Raw genomic sequence first — 15,052 nt, 5'->3', positions numbered from 1 at the left:
GGGGGGGTTAGTCAACGGTGATTAGCACTAAGCTAATCACCTGACGGGCCGGCCCCACCTGGCAGGGCTCAGGCGACGGGGGCTCGTCGCCGGCGACCTCTGGACGCGGCGGAGTCCGCGCCACAGGCCACGGGGACGGCGTCTGAGAGCACCGGGGCGTAGCCCGGGCTCTCGCGCATCTGGTGGGACAGGTGGGAGGAGCGGGGACGGCCGGAGCTCGCCGGAGCAAGGCTCGCGGCGGCGGCCGGGGTTCGGGCGCGAGCGGGATCGGGCTGCGGGGCACGGGGAGGCCACCTGAGGGGCCCGTCGGCACCCTCGTGGCACCAGGAACGCGGAGGGAGGCTTGGTTTGGGCGGAGGCGGGCCGAGACGGCGGCGGCGACGTGGACGGCGGCGAGGGGCTTCGGCCGTGGTGGGGAGCGGCGCTACGGCACGGGAACGGGAGGGAGAAGAGAGGGGAACGGCGGCGGAGCTCACCGCGATCACGCAGAGCAGCACAGCGGGGTCGGGGAAGGCCTGGTGACGGCGAATCGACGGCGGCGGACGGCGGAGCCCGAGGAGGAAGACGATGGCGATGGTGGCTCCTCGGGGCACTCCGGCTTGCTTGGCTCGGCGAGGAGGTAGCTGGCGACGAAGCGGAGCTCCTGGGCGTGTCGGGGAGGTGAGGGGAGACCGGTGGCTACGGAGATGCCCGTCGGCGGCGGCGGTGGTTCTCGGGTGAGAGGGAGAGAGAGCAGGGGGAGAAGAGGAGAGCGAGGGAGAGTGAGAACGGTGCGGGGCAGCGCGTGGCGACGTTCCGGACGTCCAGGCGTCGAGGGGAGGACAGGCAGGCAGGTGCCGTGGCGGCACGGCGGTGCGCACGCGCCGGCCACACGCCTCTGGCCTCCTGGCGGGAGGTGGAGGACGACTGGCGCTAGCCAGTCGGCTGGGCCGGCCAGCTGGGCCGCACAGGGGAGGGGAGGCCCAGGTAAGCCCCTCCTTCTATTATTTCTGTTTTTCTATTTTTTTCTGACATTTGTTTGATTTAACAAATATATTAAATCATTTAATTTTATTATGCCAATTTTTGCAGGAGCTAGATATATTATTCCAGAGCTCTTTTATAATTGGCATAATTTTTGGACCATATTTCATATATATAGAAATATATTTCCAATGCAAATATTTATCGAATTAATCCAAATGGCCAAAATAAATATCCATGAGCTCCTAAAAATATTGTTTTGATTTTTATCTCTGTCCAATATTTTTAGAGGCATCATGAGCATTTTCTTGGACCCTTTTGGAGAAATTTTTATTTAGGTCATTTTCAAAAATGATTCTGAGGGTTCCACCAATCCTCATTTCAAATTTAAATGAAATTTAAATATGATGCACAAATAGCTAGCTAGTCTAAGTCATACCAGACTAGGGATGTGACAACTCGCCCCCACTTGACAGAATCTCGTCTCGAGATTCAGGGGTCGACGGAAAGAAAGCGGGGTACTCCAGTCGAAGACGATCTTCTCGCTCCCAAGTAGCCTCTCTCTCGGAATGATGAGACCACTGAACTTTGAGAAACTTGATGTTCTGACGTCGGGTAACACGCTCTGCTTGATCAAGAATGCGAACCGGGTACTCTCGGTATGTGAGGTTATCTTGGAGATCAAGCGTTTCGTGGTCCACTCCGCGGATGGGATCCGAGAAGCAACGCCTGAGTTGAGAGACGTGGAAGACATCATGAACTCGAGAAAGATGTGGGGGTAGTTCCAATTGGTAGGCAACCTCTCCTCGTTTAGCGAGAATACGAAAAGGACCAATGTAACGAGGAGCCAACTTGCCCTTGATACCGAAACGATGGGTACCCTTCAAAGGAGTAACCCGAAGGTAAGCTTGGTCGCCAATTTCATAAGTCATATCCTTATGATGACGATCATACTGACTTTTCTGCCGAGACTGGGCTGTTTTCAAATTCTCATGAATGATGCGAACTTGCTCTTCTGCCTCCTGGATCATATCCGGACCAAAGAATTGTCTTTCACCGGTTTCTGACCAGTTCAAAGGTGTTCGACATCTTCGTCCATAGAGAACCTCGAAAGGAGCTTGCTTGAGGCTGGATTGGTAGCTATTGTTATAGGCAAACTCGGCGAAAGGAAGACATTTCTCCCAATCCATACCGAAAGAGATAACGCAAGCTCTGAGCATGTCTTCGAGAATTTGATTGACCCGTTCCACCTGACCACTCGACTGAGGGTGAAAAGCGGTACTGAAGGAAAGATGGGTTCCCATGGCAGTTTGGAAACTCTCCCAGAAATGAGAAGTGAAAAGACTGCCACGGTCTGAATTGATCTCTAGTGGAACACCATGAAGTGACACTATTCGAGAGATATATAAGTCAGCAAGCTGACTAGCAGTGATACTCTCTCGAACAGGGAGGAAGTGAGCCACTTTGGAAAGACGATCAACGACTACGAAGATAGCGTTATTCCCTCTCTTGGTCCTGGGAAAGCCGGTGATGAAGTCCATACCAACTTTATCCCATTTCCATTCAGGAATAGCTAAGGGCTGAAGGGTGCCAGCAGGTCTTTGATGCTCTGCCTTAACGCGACGACATACGTCACATTTAGCAATGAACTCAGCGATTTCTCTCTTCATCCTAGTCCACCAGAACCTCTGGCGTAGGTCCTGATAGATCTTAGTACTACCGGGATGAATCGTGAGAGGAGATTCATGCGCCTCCTTAAGGATCAATTGTCGCAGATGTTGATTCTTGGGAACCACCAAGCGATTCTCAAAGAAAACAACACCACGATCATCCATAGAGAAACATCCACCAACTCCCTTCTTAATGTTTCTCTTGATCCGAGAAATTCCTGTGTCTTGCTTTTGAGCAGCGATAATCCGATCTTCAAGATCAGGTTTCGCCACCAGGGTAGAAAGGAATCCGCGAGGAGCTATGTGTAGATTAAGCTTACAGAATTCCTCATGGAGAAGTGGTTGGCCTTGCTGCAACATGAGATTGTTGCAATAGGATTTACGGCTTAGCGCATCAGCCATGACATTGGCTTTGCCTGGGGTGTAGGTAATCCCTAGATCATAATCTGTGATCAACTCCAACCAACGTCTTTGCCTAAGGTTCAGATCCGGTTGGGTGAAGATATACTTGAGACTCTGGTGATCGGTGTAAATCTCGCAACGTTTACCAAGGAGGTAATGTCGCCAGGTCTTGAGTGCATAGACTACGGCTGCAAGCTCTAGATCATGTGTAGGATAATTCTCCTCATGTGGATGCAACTGTCGGGATGCATAGGCAATCACATGACGATCCTGCATAAGGATGCAACCTAGTCCCTGTCGTGAGGCGTCGCAGTAGATAATAAAGTCTTTTGTGAAATCCGGTGGCACAAGTATGGGAGCAGAAGTCAGGCGTCTTTTCAGTTCCTGAAAACTGTACTCACACTGTGGGGACCACTCGAACTTTTTATCTTTCTTGAGAAGTTCCGTGAGGGGTTTGGCTACTTTGGAGAAGTTTTCAACAAAGCGGCGACAATAGCTGGCTAGACCAAGGAAACTCCTAACTTGTTTCACGGTCTCAGGTGGAGTCCAATCGAGAACGGCTTGAACTCTCTCGGGATTGACAGCAATGCCCTTACCAGAGATTACGTGGCCTAGGTAGGTCACTTCTGGCAACCAAAATTCACACTTGGAGAACTTGGCATAAAGGCGGTGCTCTCTGAGTTTTTCTAACACAAGTCTAAGATGTTCGGCATGCTCTTCCTCGTTCTTCGAGTAAATAAGAATATCATCGAGGTAAACCACGACGAACTTATCTAAGTACTCCATGAAGATCGAGTTCATCAAGCGGGAGAATGTGGCTGGGGCGTTGGTTAGGCCAAAGGACATGACGGTGTACTCGTACTGGCCATAACGAGTGACAAAAGCTGTCTTGGAAATGTCCCCGTTTCTGATTTTGATTTGGTGGTATCCTAACCTTAAATCCATCTTGGAGAAGACTGAGGATCCAGCGAGCTGATCATACAGGTCGTTGATCCTAGCGGATACTTGTTCTTGATCGTGACCAAATTAACGGGACGATAATCAACGACCATCCGGTCCGTACCGTCTTTCTTCTTGACAAAGAGGACGGGGCAAGCCCAAGGAGAAGAACTAGGACGGATGAAACCCTTTTGCAAGGACTCATCGAGTTGTTTCTTAAGCTCGGCTAGTTCTAGGGGTGCCATCTTGTAAGGTCTCCGGGAGATTGGAGCTGTTCCTGGGATAAGATCTATGACGAACTCTACATCTCTGTCAGGTGGAACACCTGGCAGTTCCTCTGGAAAGACATCCGGAAAGTCACGGACTACCGGGATATCTTCAAGGTCTGGAAGAGGGCTGGCATTAAGAGAATAGAGCTGACGCTCTGCAACTCTAGTAGAGACGGTGACTAACTTGCCAGATGGGTGTGTAAGCTGAACAGATCTTGTGTAGCAATCAATCTTGGCATGATGAGCTGTCATCCAGTCCATACCCAAGATGATGTTAATATCTGAAGACTTGAGGGCTACAAATGATGCAAGGAATACAAGTCTATCAACAAGGATTTCATTACCATGGCTGATTCTGGTGGTCTGCCATCTAGACCCTGGGGTTTGGATTTCAAGCGGAGTTGGCATATCACAAAATGATATGTCGTGCAAACGAGCATAGCCTTCAGAAATGAAGGAGTGAGTTGCTCCAGTATCGAATAGAACTGATGCTGGATGACAATTGACAAGGAGTGTACCAAGAACGACATCCGGATCATCATGAGCGTCTTTAGCTGAGACGTGATGCACACGTCCACGTTCAGTGGAAACTGACTTGGCACTGATCATCTTGCGTGATGGCTTAACGCAGCCAACAGTCTTCTCGGGCTGGGGTGGAGCATAACTAGTCTGAGAGCAGTCACGTGCATAGTGTCCTGACTTCCCGCATGTGAAGCAAGTCCCTGAGGTTGGACGGGGACCCGCACTGACAAGCGGTCTACCAGTAGGCCTGGGTGGAACATACGACTGAGCTGGGGAAGGCACCACATGAGATGACCTCGGTGTATAACCGGAAGGAAGAGCGGAGTTTGGAACCCAAATCCGGCGCTTCTGGGAACCAGAGCCAGAGGAGGATCCCAAATCACGGGTGTGCTTACGAGACTCCTCGTAAGTGAGCTGAGCTGTCTCTGCATTAATGGCCTTGTTCACAAGGGCTTGGAATGTATCACAATGATGCAGGTGAAGATCACGACGCAACTTGGGGTTGAGACCCTTCCGGAACCTAGCCTGCTTCTTAGCATCCGTGGACACTTCTTCTGTGGCATAACGGGCGAGGTTCTCGAACTCTCTGCTATAAGCATCAACAGCCATCTTACTCTGGGTGAAACTACAGAACTCTTCTCTCTTGCGATCAATGAGGGCCTGGGGAATGTGATGCTCGCGAAAAGCCTCAGTGAAATCCTTCCAGGTAGGAATCTGGCCAGCTGGAAGCATAGCCTCGTAGTTCTGCCACCAAAGACTAGCAGGACCTTCCAGGTGGTATGTGGCATAAGTGACCTTGTCATCTTCAGCTACGCTCGCGGAACGCAACTTATGGGTGATGCTACGGAGCCAGTCATCTGCATCGAGTGGCTCGATGGAATGATGAAAGGTAGGTGGGTGCAAACGAATGAAGTCATGAATGGTCACAGACTTGTTGGACTGATGTGCGGTGTTCTCCTCGATACGTGCCAACAAGTGGTTGGACTCACGCTTGTTCCTTTCCATCTCTAGCATGAACTCTGTCAACGAAGGCTGGTCGGGAGGATCCTCATCCCTACCATCTCCGTGATTCTGGTTACGAGCAACGGAACTTCGCTTGGCTGATGACATCCTGAGAAACGAATCAAGGACGGAATCAGCAACAACTAAGGACTGTAGAATGTAGGACAAGGAATTAGTATCACTCGAACTCCTAGGGAAAATCCGGCAGCATAACGGCAGTAAAATGCTCAGAATGAGACATCCTACTAAACATGGGGTGGTAACATACTTATCATCATCACTCAAGGTTCTGAGATAGTACTAACCAGACTACACCGGAAGTACTCGAAACTGGGGTATGACTCTGATCAACCAATCCTATGGAACTACGGAGTAGTAACACGTGATCCTGATAGACGGAGGAGAAGCCTAGTTCCTTAACCCCGGCGGAAGATAGAAGGACTCAGATCAGAAGGCCATGAGGTAAAGGAGTAAAAAGAGCCTTACGTTCCTTCCCACAATCAATTCCCTTACATAACTAAAGAATTTCTAGACTCAACTTCGACCAGTATGGCTTGGTAATCCTACAGGCAGTCAGGCTCTGATACCAAGGCTGTCAGGACCCCGACTCGATGCCACATCGATCTAGCATGTAACACCTCATATCGCTTTGCGGCCTCACGCACGGTATCCCCACGGTGTCGCCTTACCTTTGCCCGGGACCGTTTGCGCATTTTGGCACATGTATATGATGGTGTCGCTAGCATCCATATGATAAAGAGCCCGGGCTGACATGGCTAGTCGTAAACCCAAAGTGGCACTAACTTACAGGGACAGGCATCCATGACCCAGCATCGAACGTGTCGGTCATCAGCGAGTGAATCCAGGCTGTAGCACTGGGCTAACAGGACTCCGGTGAACCGGGCTGTAGCGGGCTAGCAGGACTCCGGTATTCATCGCGTGACATTTCCCCGAAGGGACAGACACAGGATCGAAGAAGGACACATGCCGGCCTGCCTAAGTGTTCTGGAGCAGTAGCAAGCTACCAGGGCTCAGTGGAAGCACTAGGAGACATTTCCCGGTAAGAGAGGCTACTAAGAATAAACAACTAGATAGTCAGATCCCACACATAGCAATACACATTACACGTACGCATAACATGCAAGTATGTGCTGTACAACATGGCATCACAGCATAACTCATCAACTCATATAGATAAAGGCTCAGAAGAGCCGTCATAGCATATATTGCAAACAGGGGTCACAAGACCCATCATACAGAGCATACAAGCAACAAGCGGAAGCATTACATGTCTGGGTACAGACATCTACAAAAGAAAAAGGCTGAAGAGCCTGACTATCTACAACATCCGATCAAGATCGTAGCTGAGGTACTAGCTACTAGTCGAAGTCCATGGGAACACTAGTAAGACCGAAGTCTCCGCTGCAAAAACATAAATAAAGCAACATGAGTACAAAGGTACTCAGCAAGACTTACATCAGATCCTATCATACATGCACTTGTATCAAGAGGGTAACGTGGGGTTTAGTTGCAGCAAGCCAGCTTTGACTCTGTGGCTATCCTGTTCTACGACTACCAGAAACTCTGGAGGTGAAACAAGGAACACGAGTCCACTAATCACCATACAATACACTACTATGGATTCATCCCCGTCTCCCTACGAGAAGGCCATCCATAGCACTCACACATGTCTTGAGCATTTTATAGTATCCACTTCAAGTTGTCTATGTACCATGTAAGCATCCAAGAAGTCCATAACCGCGGACCCGGCTATTCGAATAGATCATGTTAACCCTGCAGGGGTGTACTTCTTCACACACGCTCTCGCCACTTACCGCCATGTACACGTCATGTATCTCGGCAACCTTCAAGCGGAAGCCTGGCGAGGGTGTCGGCCACGACCTGACTAACCACACAAGACTCTAGTCCAGGTTTATCGCCTATTCGGGTTCCATCCGCAAGGAGATCCGGCCGGGGTGTCGCTTACGGCCCCAAACGATGTGTACAGGGTTCCCGAGCCCACCAACCGGGTGCCACTCGGTACACCGGGCCACGTGTGCCTAGTCTGTCCCAAGCCCACCCTGCCGGGTGCCACCTGGTAGAAAAATAGCACTACCTACAAACACCAGAAACTAGTTGCGACTCCTGGACAGAGATCAAGTTGGTTAATAAGTCGAGAGGGCTTGGAGCGCCCGGAGCCCAATGTGTGGTAGTATCGAATCATTGGACAACATACACAGAACTCAGTGCTTAAGGACGGTTCCAATGAGACAACCCACCATGTACTCCTACATGGCCTCTCACCGCTACCTTTACCAAATCGTGTTCACACACTTCACCCTCAGCATCAGAACATATCGTGACACTCCAATTCATTCCCAATGAATCAGACCTGACACAACTCTAAGCAATAGCAGGCATAGCATGGTAGGAACACATCAGTGGCTTCAATCAACTCCTACACATGCTAGTGGGTTTCAACTAGTTACTGTGGCAATGACAGGTCATGCAGAGGAATGGGTTCAACTACCGCAACACAAAGTAGCAGATGAATCGTTGTTGTCCTAATGCAATAACTGAGAGCAGGAGCGAGAGAGTAGGGTTTTATCGAAATGAACAAGGGGGTTTTGCTTGCCTGGTAAAACAACAAGGAAGGCACTGCTCCACGGACAGGTACTCTGGAACGTCTCCGGAGCAGGACCTATCGAGAAGGAACGGTGCCGGCAATCAAAACACAATCATATGCAGCAATATGATGCATGAACATGGCATGTAGATGTGATGCTGTTGAGCTAATGCAACTAGTGTTCACTTGGTTTGAAGTCCATTTGAACCAAAGGTTCAAATGCATTTCTAAATTAAGTCTCTTATATATGCCATAATGTGTTTTCCCATATTCAGCATGTATAAGTTTGTTTTTCATGCATGAAACTAGTACAGATGGAAAGATGGCATTTTTCTGATAATTTTTCATATATAAATTATTTCAATCTGAGCTACGGTTGAATTTCTATGAATTTTTGAAGTTTAAATCAATTTCTGGAATTTTCCTGATTTAATTAAATCCAGAATTTATATACTGCGCCAGCATGACGTCAGCACGACGTCAGCGGGTCAACGCGGCTGTCCAGGTCAAACCTGACGTGTGGGACCCACACGTCAGTGACAGGGGGGGTTAACAGGGTTAATTTAATTTAATAAAAAGGTTAAGGGGGGTCGGGCCCACTGGTCAGCGTCAGGGGGGGGGGTTAGTCAACGGTGATTAGCACTAAGCTAATCACCTGACGGGCCGGCCCCACCTGGCAGGGCTCAGGCGACGGGGGCTCGTCGCCGGCGACCTCTGGACGCGGCGGAGTCCGCGCCACAGGCCACGGGGACGGCGTCTGAGAGCACCGGGGCGTAGCCCGGGCTCTCGCGCATCTGGTGGGACAGGTGGGAGGAGCGGGGACGGCCGGAGCTCGCCGGAGCAAGGCTCGCGGCGGCGGCCGGGGTTCGGGCGCGAGCGGGATCGGGCTGCGGGGCACGGGGAGGCCACCTGAGGGGCCCGGCGGCACCCTCGTGGCACCAGGAACGCGGAGGGAGGCTTGGTTTGGGCGGAGGCGGGCCGAGACGGCGGCGGCGACGTGGACGGCGGCGAGGGGCTTCAGCCGTGGTGGGGAGCGGCGCTACGGCACGGGAACGGGAGGGAGAAGAGAGGGGAACGGCGGCGGAGCTCACCGCGATCACGCAGAGCAGCACAGCGGGGTCGGGGAAGGCCTGGTGACGGCGAATCTACGGCGGCGGACGGCGGAGCCCGAGGAGGAAGACGATGGCGATGGTGGCTCCTCGGGGCACTCCGGCTTGCTTGGCTCGGCGAGGAGGTAGCTGGCGACGAAGCGGAGCTCCTGGGCGTGTCGGGGAGGTGAGGGGAGACCGGTGGCTACGGAGATGCCCGTCGGCGGTGGCGGTGGTTCTCGGGTGAGAGGGAGAGAGAGCAGGGGGAGAAGAAGAGGGCGAGGGAGAGTGAGAACGGTGCGGGGCAGCGCGTGGCGACGTTCCGGACGTCCAGGCGTCGAGGGGAGGACAGGCAGGCAGGTGCCGTGGCGGCACGGCGGTGCGCACGCGCCGGCCACACGCCTCTGGCCTCCTGGCGGGAGGTGGAGGACGACTGGCGCTAGCCAGTCGGCTGGGCCGGCCAGCTGGGCCGCACAGGGGAGGGGAGGCCCAGGTAAGCCCCTCCTTCTATTATTTCTGTTTTTCTATTTTTTTCTGACATTTGTTTGATTTAACAAATATATTAAATCATTTAATTTTATTATGCCAATTTTTGCAGGAGCTAGATATATTATTCCAGAGCTCCTTTATAATTGGCATAATTTTTGGACCATATTTCATATATATAGAAATATATTTCCAATGCAAATATTTATCGAATTAATCCAAATGGCCAAAATAAATATCCATGAGCTCCTAAAAATATTGTTTTGATTTTTATCTCTGTCCAATATTTTTAGAGGCATCATGAGCATTTTCTTGGACCCTTTTGGAGAAATTTTTATTTAGGTCATTTTCAAAAATGATTCTGAGGGTTCCACCAATCCTCATTTCAAATTTAAATGAAATTTAAATATGATGCACAAATAGCTAGCTAGTCTAAGTCATACCAGACTAGGGATGTGACAGATCATCATGGAGAATGTGGGAGCCAACATGGGTATCCAAATCCCGCTGTTGGTTATTGACCGGAGAGTTGTCTCGGCCATGTCTGCATGACTTCCGAACCCGTAGGGTCTACACACTTAAGGTTCGATGATGCTAGGGTTATAGGGAAAGTTTGTACGCGGTTACCGTATGTTGTTCGGAGTCCTGGATGAGATCCCGAAGGTCACAAGGAGTTCCGGAATGGTCCGGAGGTAAAGATTGATATATAGGAAGTATGGTTTTGGCCACCGGAATTGTTCCGGGCATCACCGGTAGTGTACCGGGACCACCGGAGGGGTCCGGGGGTCCACCAGGTGGGGCCACCAGCCCCGAAGGCCTACATGGGCCAATTGTGGGAAGGGACCAGCCCCTAGGTGGGCTGGGGCGCCTCCCACCAAGGCCCAAGGCGCCTCCAAGAGGGAAGGGGGCAAACCCTAGGGCAGATGGGCCCTAAGGCCCACCCCAGGTGCGCCTCCCCCTCTCCCCCTTGTGGCCGCCACCCAGATGGGATCTGGGGGCTGCCGCCACCCCTAGGGAGGGAACCCTAGGTGAGGGCGCAGCCCCTCCCCTCCCCCTATATATACTTGAGGTTTTGGGGCTGCCTAAGACACACGATTCAATCTCCCTGTTGGCGCAGCCCTACCCTTCTTCCTCCTCGTCTCTCGTAGTGCTTAGCGAAGCCCTGCTGGAGTCCCGCGTGTTGGGGAACGTAGCAATAATTCAAAATTTTCCTACGTGTCACCAAGATCAATCTATGGAGTCATCTAGCAACGAGGAAGGAGTGGATCTACATACCCTTGTAGATCGCGCGCGGAAGCGTTCAAGAGAACGGGGTTGATGGAGTCGTACTCGTCGTGATCCAAATCACCGATGATCCTAGCGCCGAACGGACGGCACCTCCGCGTTCAACACACGTACGGAGCAGCGACGTCTCCTCCTTCTTGATCCAGCAAGGGGGGAGGAGAGGTTGATGGAGATCCATCAGCACGACGGCGTGGTGGTGGAAGTAGCGGGATTCCAACAGGGCTTCGCCAAGCGCTGCGGGAGGAGGGAGATGTGTCATGGGAGGGAGAGGGAGGCCCCAGGGCTTAGGTTTGGTTGCCCTCCCTTCCCCCCACTATATATAGGGCCAACGGAGAGGGGGAGGGCGCAGCCTTGCCCCTTCCTCCAAGGAAGGGTGCGGCCAAGGGGGGGAGGAGTCCATCCTCCCCAAGGCACCTCGGAGGTGCCTTCCCCCTTTAGGACTCTCCCCTCCTCTTGTCCCTTTGGCGCATGGGCCTCTAGGGGCTGGTGCCCTTGGCCCATGTAGGCCAAGGCGCACCCCCTACAGCCCATGTGGCCCCCGGGGGCAGGTGGCCCCACCCGGTGGACCCCTGGGACCCTTCCGGTGGTCCCGGTACAATACCGGTGACCCCGAAACTTGTCCCGATGGCCGAAATAGCACTTCCTATATATAGTTCTTTACCTCCGGACCATTCCGGAACTCCTCGTGACGTCCGGGATCTCATCCGGGACTCCGAACAACTTTTGGGTTACCGCATACTAATATCTCTATAACTCCAGCGTCACCGAACCTTAAGTGTGTAGACCCTACGGGTTCGGGAGACATGCAGACATGACCGAGACGACTCTCCGGCCAATAACCAACAGCGGGATCTGGATACCCATGTTGGTTCCCACATGTTCCACGATGATCTCATCGGATGAACCACGATGTCAAGGACTTAATCAATCCCGTATACAATTCCCTTTGTCTAGCGGTACGATACTTGCCCGAGATTCGATCGTCGATATCCCGATACCTTGTTCATTCTCATTACCGGCAAGTCTCTTTACTCATTCCGTAACACATCATCCCGTGATCAACTCCTTGATCACATTGTGCACATTATGATGATGTCCTACCGAGTGGGCCCAGAGATACCTCTCTGTTTACACGGAGTGACAAATCCCAGTCTCGATTCGTGCCAACCCAACAGACACTTTCGGAGATACCCGTAGTGCACCTTTATAGCCACCCAGTTACCGTTGTGACGTTTGGCACACCCAAAGCACTCCTACGGTATCCGGGAGTTGCACAATCTCATGGTCTAAGGAAATGATACTTGACATTAGAAAAGCTTTAGCATACGAACTACATGATCTTGTGCTAGGCTTAGGATTGGGTCTTGTCCATCACATCATTCTCCCAATGATGTGATCCCGTTATCAATGACATCCAATGTCCATGGTCAAGAAACCGTAACCATTTATTGATCAGCGAGCTAGTCAACTAGAGGCTTACTAGGGACATGGTGTTGTCTATGTATCCACACATGTATCTGAGTTTCCTATCAATACAATTCTAGCATGGATAATAAACGATTATCATGAACAAGGAAATATAATAATAACTAATTTATTATTGCCTCTAGGGCATATTTCCAACACCGCGCTCCTCCACCACCACCACGCCGTCGTGCTGCTGCTGGATGGAGTCTTCCCCAATCTCTCCTTCTCCCGTTGCTGGATCAAGGCGTAGGAGACGTCACCGGGCTGTACGTGTGTTGAACACGGAGGTGCCATCCGTTCGGCACTAGGATCATCGGTGATTTGGATCACGACGAGTATGACTCCATCAACCCCGTTCACTTGAACGCTTCCGCTTAGCGATCTACAAGGGTATGTAGACGCACTCTCCTTCCCTCGTTGCTAGATTACTCCATAGATTGATCTTGGTGATGCGTAGAAAATTTTGAATTTCTGCTACGTTCCCCAACAGTGGTATCAGAGCTAGGTCTATGCGTAGTTACTATGCACGAGTAGAACACAAAGTAGTTGTGGGCGTCGATATTGTCAATTATCTTGCCGTTACTAGTCTTATCTTGATTCGGCGGCATCATGGGATGAAGCGGCCCGGACCAACCTCACACGTACGCTTACGTGAGACCGGTTCCACCGACTGACATGCACTAGTTGCATAAGGTGGCTGGCGGGTGTCTGTCTCTCCCACTTTAGTCGGATCGGATTCGATGAACAGGGTCCTTATGAAGGGTAAATAGCAATAGGCATATCACGTTGTGGTTTTTGCGTAGGTAAGAAACGTTCTTGCTAGAAACCCATAGCAGCCACGTAAAACATGCAAACAACAATTAGAGGACGTCTAACTTGTTTTTGCAGGGTATGCTATTTGATGTGATATGGCCAAAAAGAATGTGATGAATGATATGTGATGTATGAGATTGATCATGTTCTTGTAATAGGAATCACGACTTGCATGTCGATGAGTATGACAACCGGCAGGAGCCATAGGAGTTGTCTTTATTTATTGTATGACCTGCGTGTCATTGAACAATGCCATGTAATTACTTTACTTTATTGCTAACCGGTAGCCATAGTAGTAGAAGTAATAGTTGGCGAGCAACTTCATGGAGACACGATGATGGAGATCATGATGATGGAGATCATGGTGTCATGCCGGTGACAAGATGATCATGGAGCCCCAAGATGGAGATCAAAGAAACGTTCTTGCTAGAAACCTATAGCAGCCACGTAAGAACTGTTGGGGAACGTAGCAGAAAACAAAAAATTTCCTACGGTTTCACCAAGATCCATCTAGGAGTTCATCTAGCAACGAGTGATTAGATGCATCTACGTACCTTGTAGATCGCGAGCGGAAGCGTTCAAAGAACGGGGATGAGGGAGTCGTACTCGACGTGATTCGAATCACCAAAGATCCTAGCACCGAACGGACGGCACCTCCGCGTTCAACACACGTACGGAACAGCCACGTCTCCTCCTTCTTGATCCAGCAAGGGGGAAGGAGAGGTTGAGGGAGATGGCACCAGCAGCAGCACGACGGCGTGGTGATGATGGAGCTGCAGTACTCCGGCAGGGCTTCGCCAAGCACTATGGAGGAGGAGGAGGTGTTGGAGAGGGAGAAGGAGGCAACCAAAGGCATGGATCAAAATCCCTCCTTCCCCCACTATATATAGGAGGGCCAAGGGGGGGGGGGCGCCGGCCCTAGGAGATCCAATCTCCTAGGGGGGTGCGGCCAAGGGGGAGGAATCCTTCCTCCCCAAGGCACCTAGGAGGTGCCTTCCCCTCCTAGGACTCTTCCTCCTTGAAACCCTAGGCGCATGGGCCTCTTGGGGCTGGTGCCCTTGGCCCATGTAGGCCAAGGCGCACCCCCTACAGCCCATGTGCCCCCCCGGGATGGGTGGCCCCACCCGGTGGACCCCCGGGACCCTTCCGGTGGTCCCGGTACAATACCGATGACCCCGAAACTTGTCCCGATGGCCGAAACAGGACTTCCCATATATAAATCTTTACCTCCGAATTATTCCGGAACTCCTCGTGACGTCCGGGATCTCATCCGGGACTCCGAACAACATTCGGGTTACTGCATATACATATCCCTACAACCCTAGCGTCACCGAACCTTAAGTGTGTAGACCCTACGGGTTCGGGAGACATGCAAACATGACCGAGACGACTCTCCGGTCAATAACCAACAGCGGGATCTGGATACCCATGTTGGCTCCCACATACTCCACGATGATCTCATCGGATGAACCACGATGTCGAGGATTCAAGCAACCCGGTATGCAATTCCCTTTGTCAATC

The sequence above is a fragment of the Triticum dicoccoides genome, chromosome 6A (assembly GCF_002162155.2).
Source record: "Triticum dicoccoides isolate Atlit2015 ecotype Zavitan chromosome 6A, WEW_v2.0, whole genome shotgun sequence".
In the NCBI taxonomy this organism is placed as follows: domain Eukaryota; kingdom Viridiplantae; phylum Streptophyta; class Magnoliopsida; order Poales; family Poaceae; genus Triticum; species Triticum dicoccoides.
The sequence above is the reverse complement of the archived record's forward strand: the minus strand, read 5'-3'. Positions refer to the sequence as shown.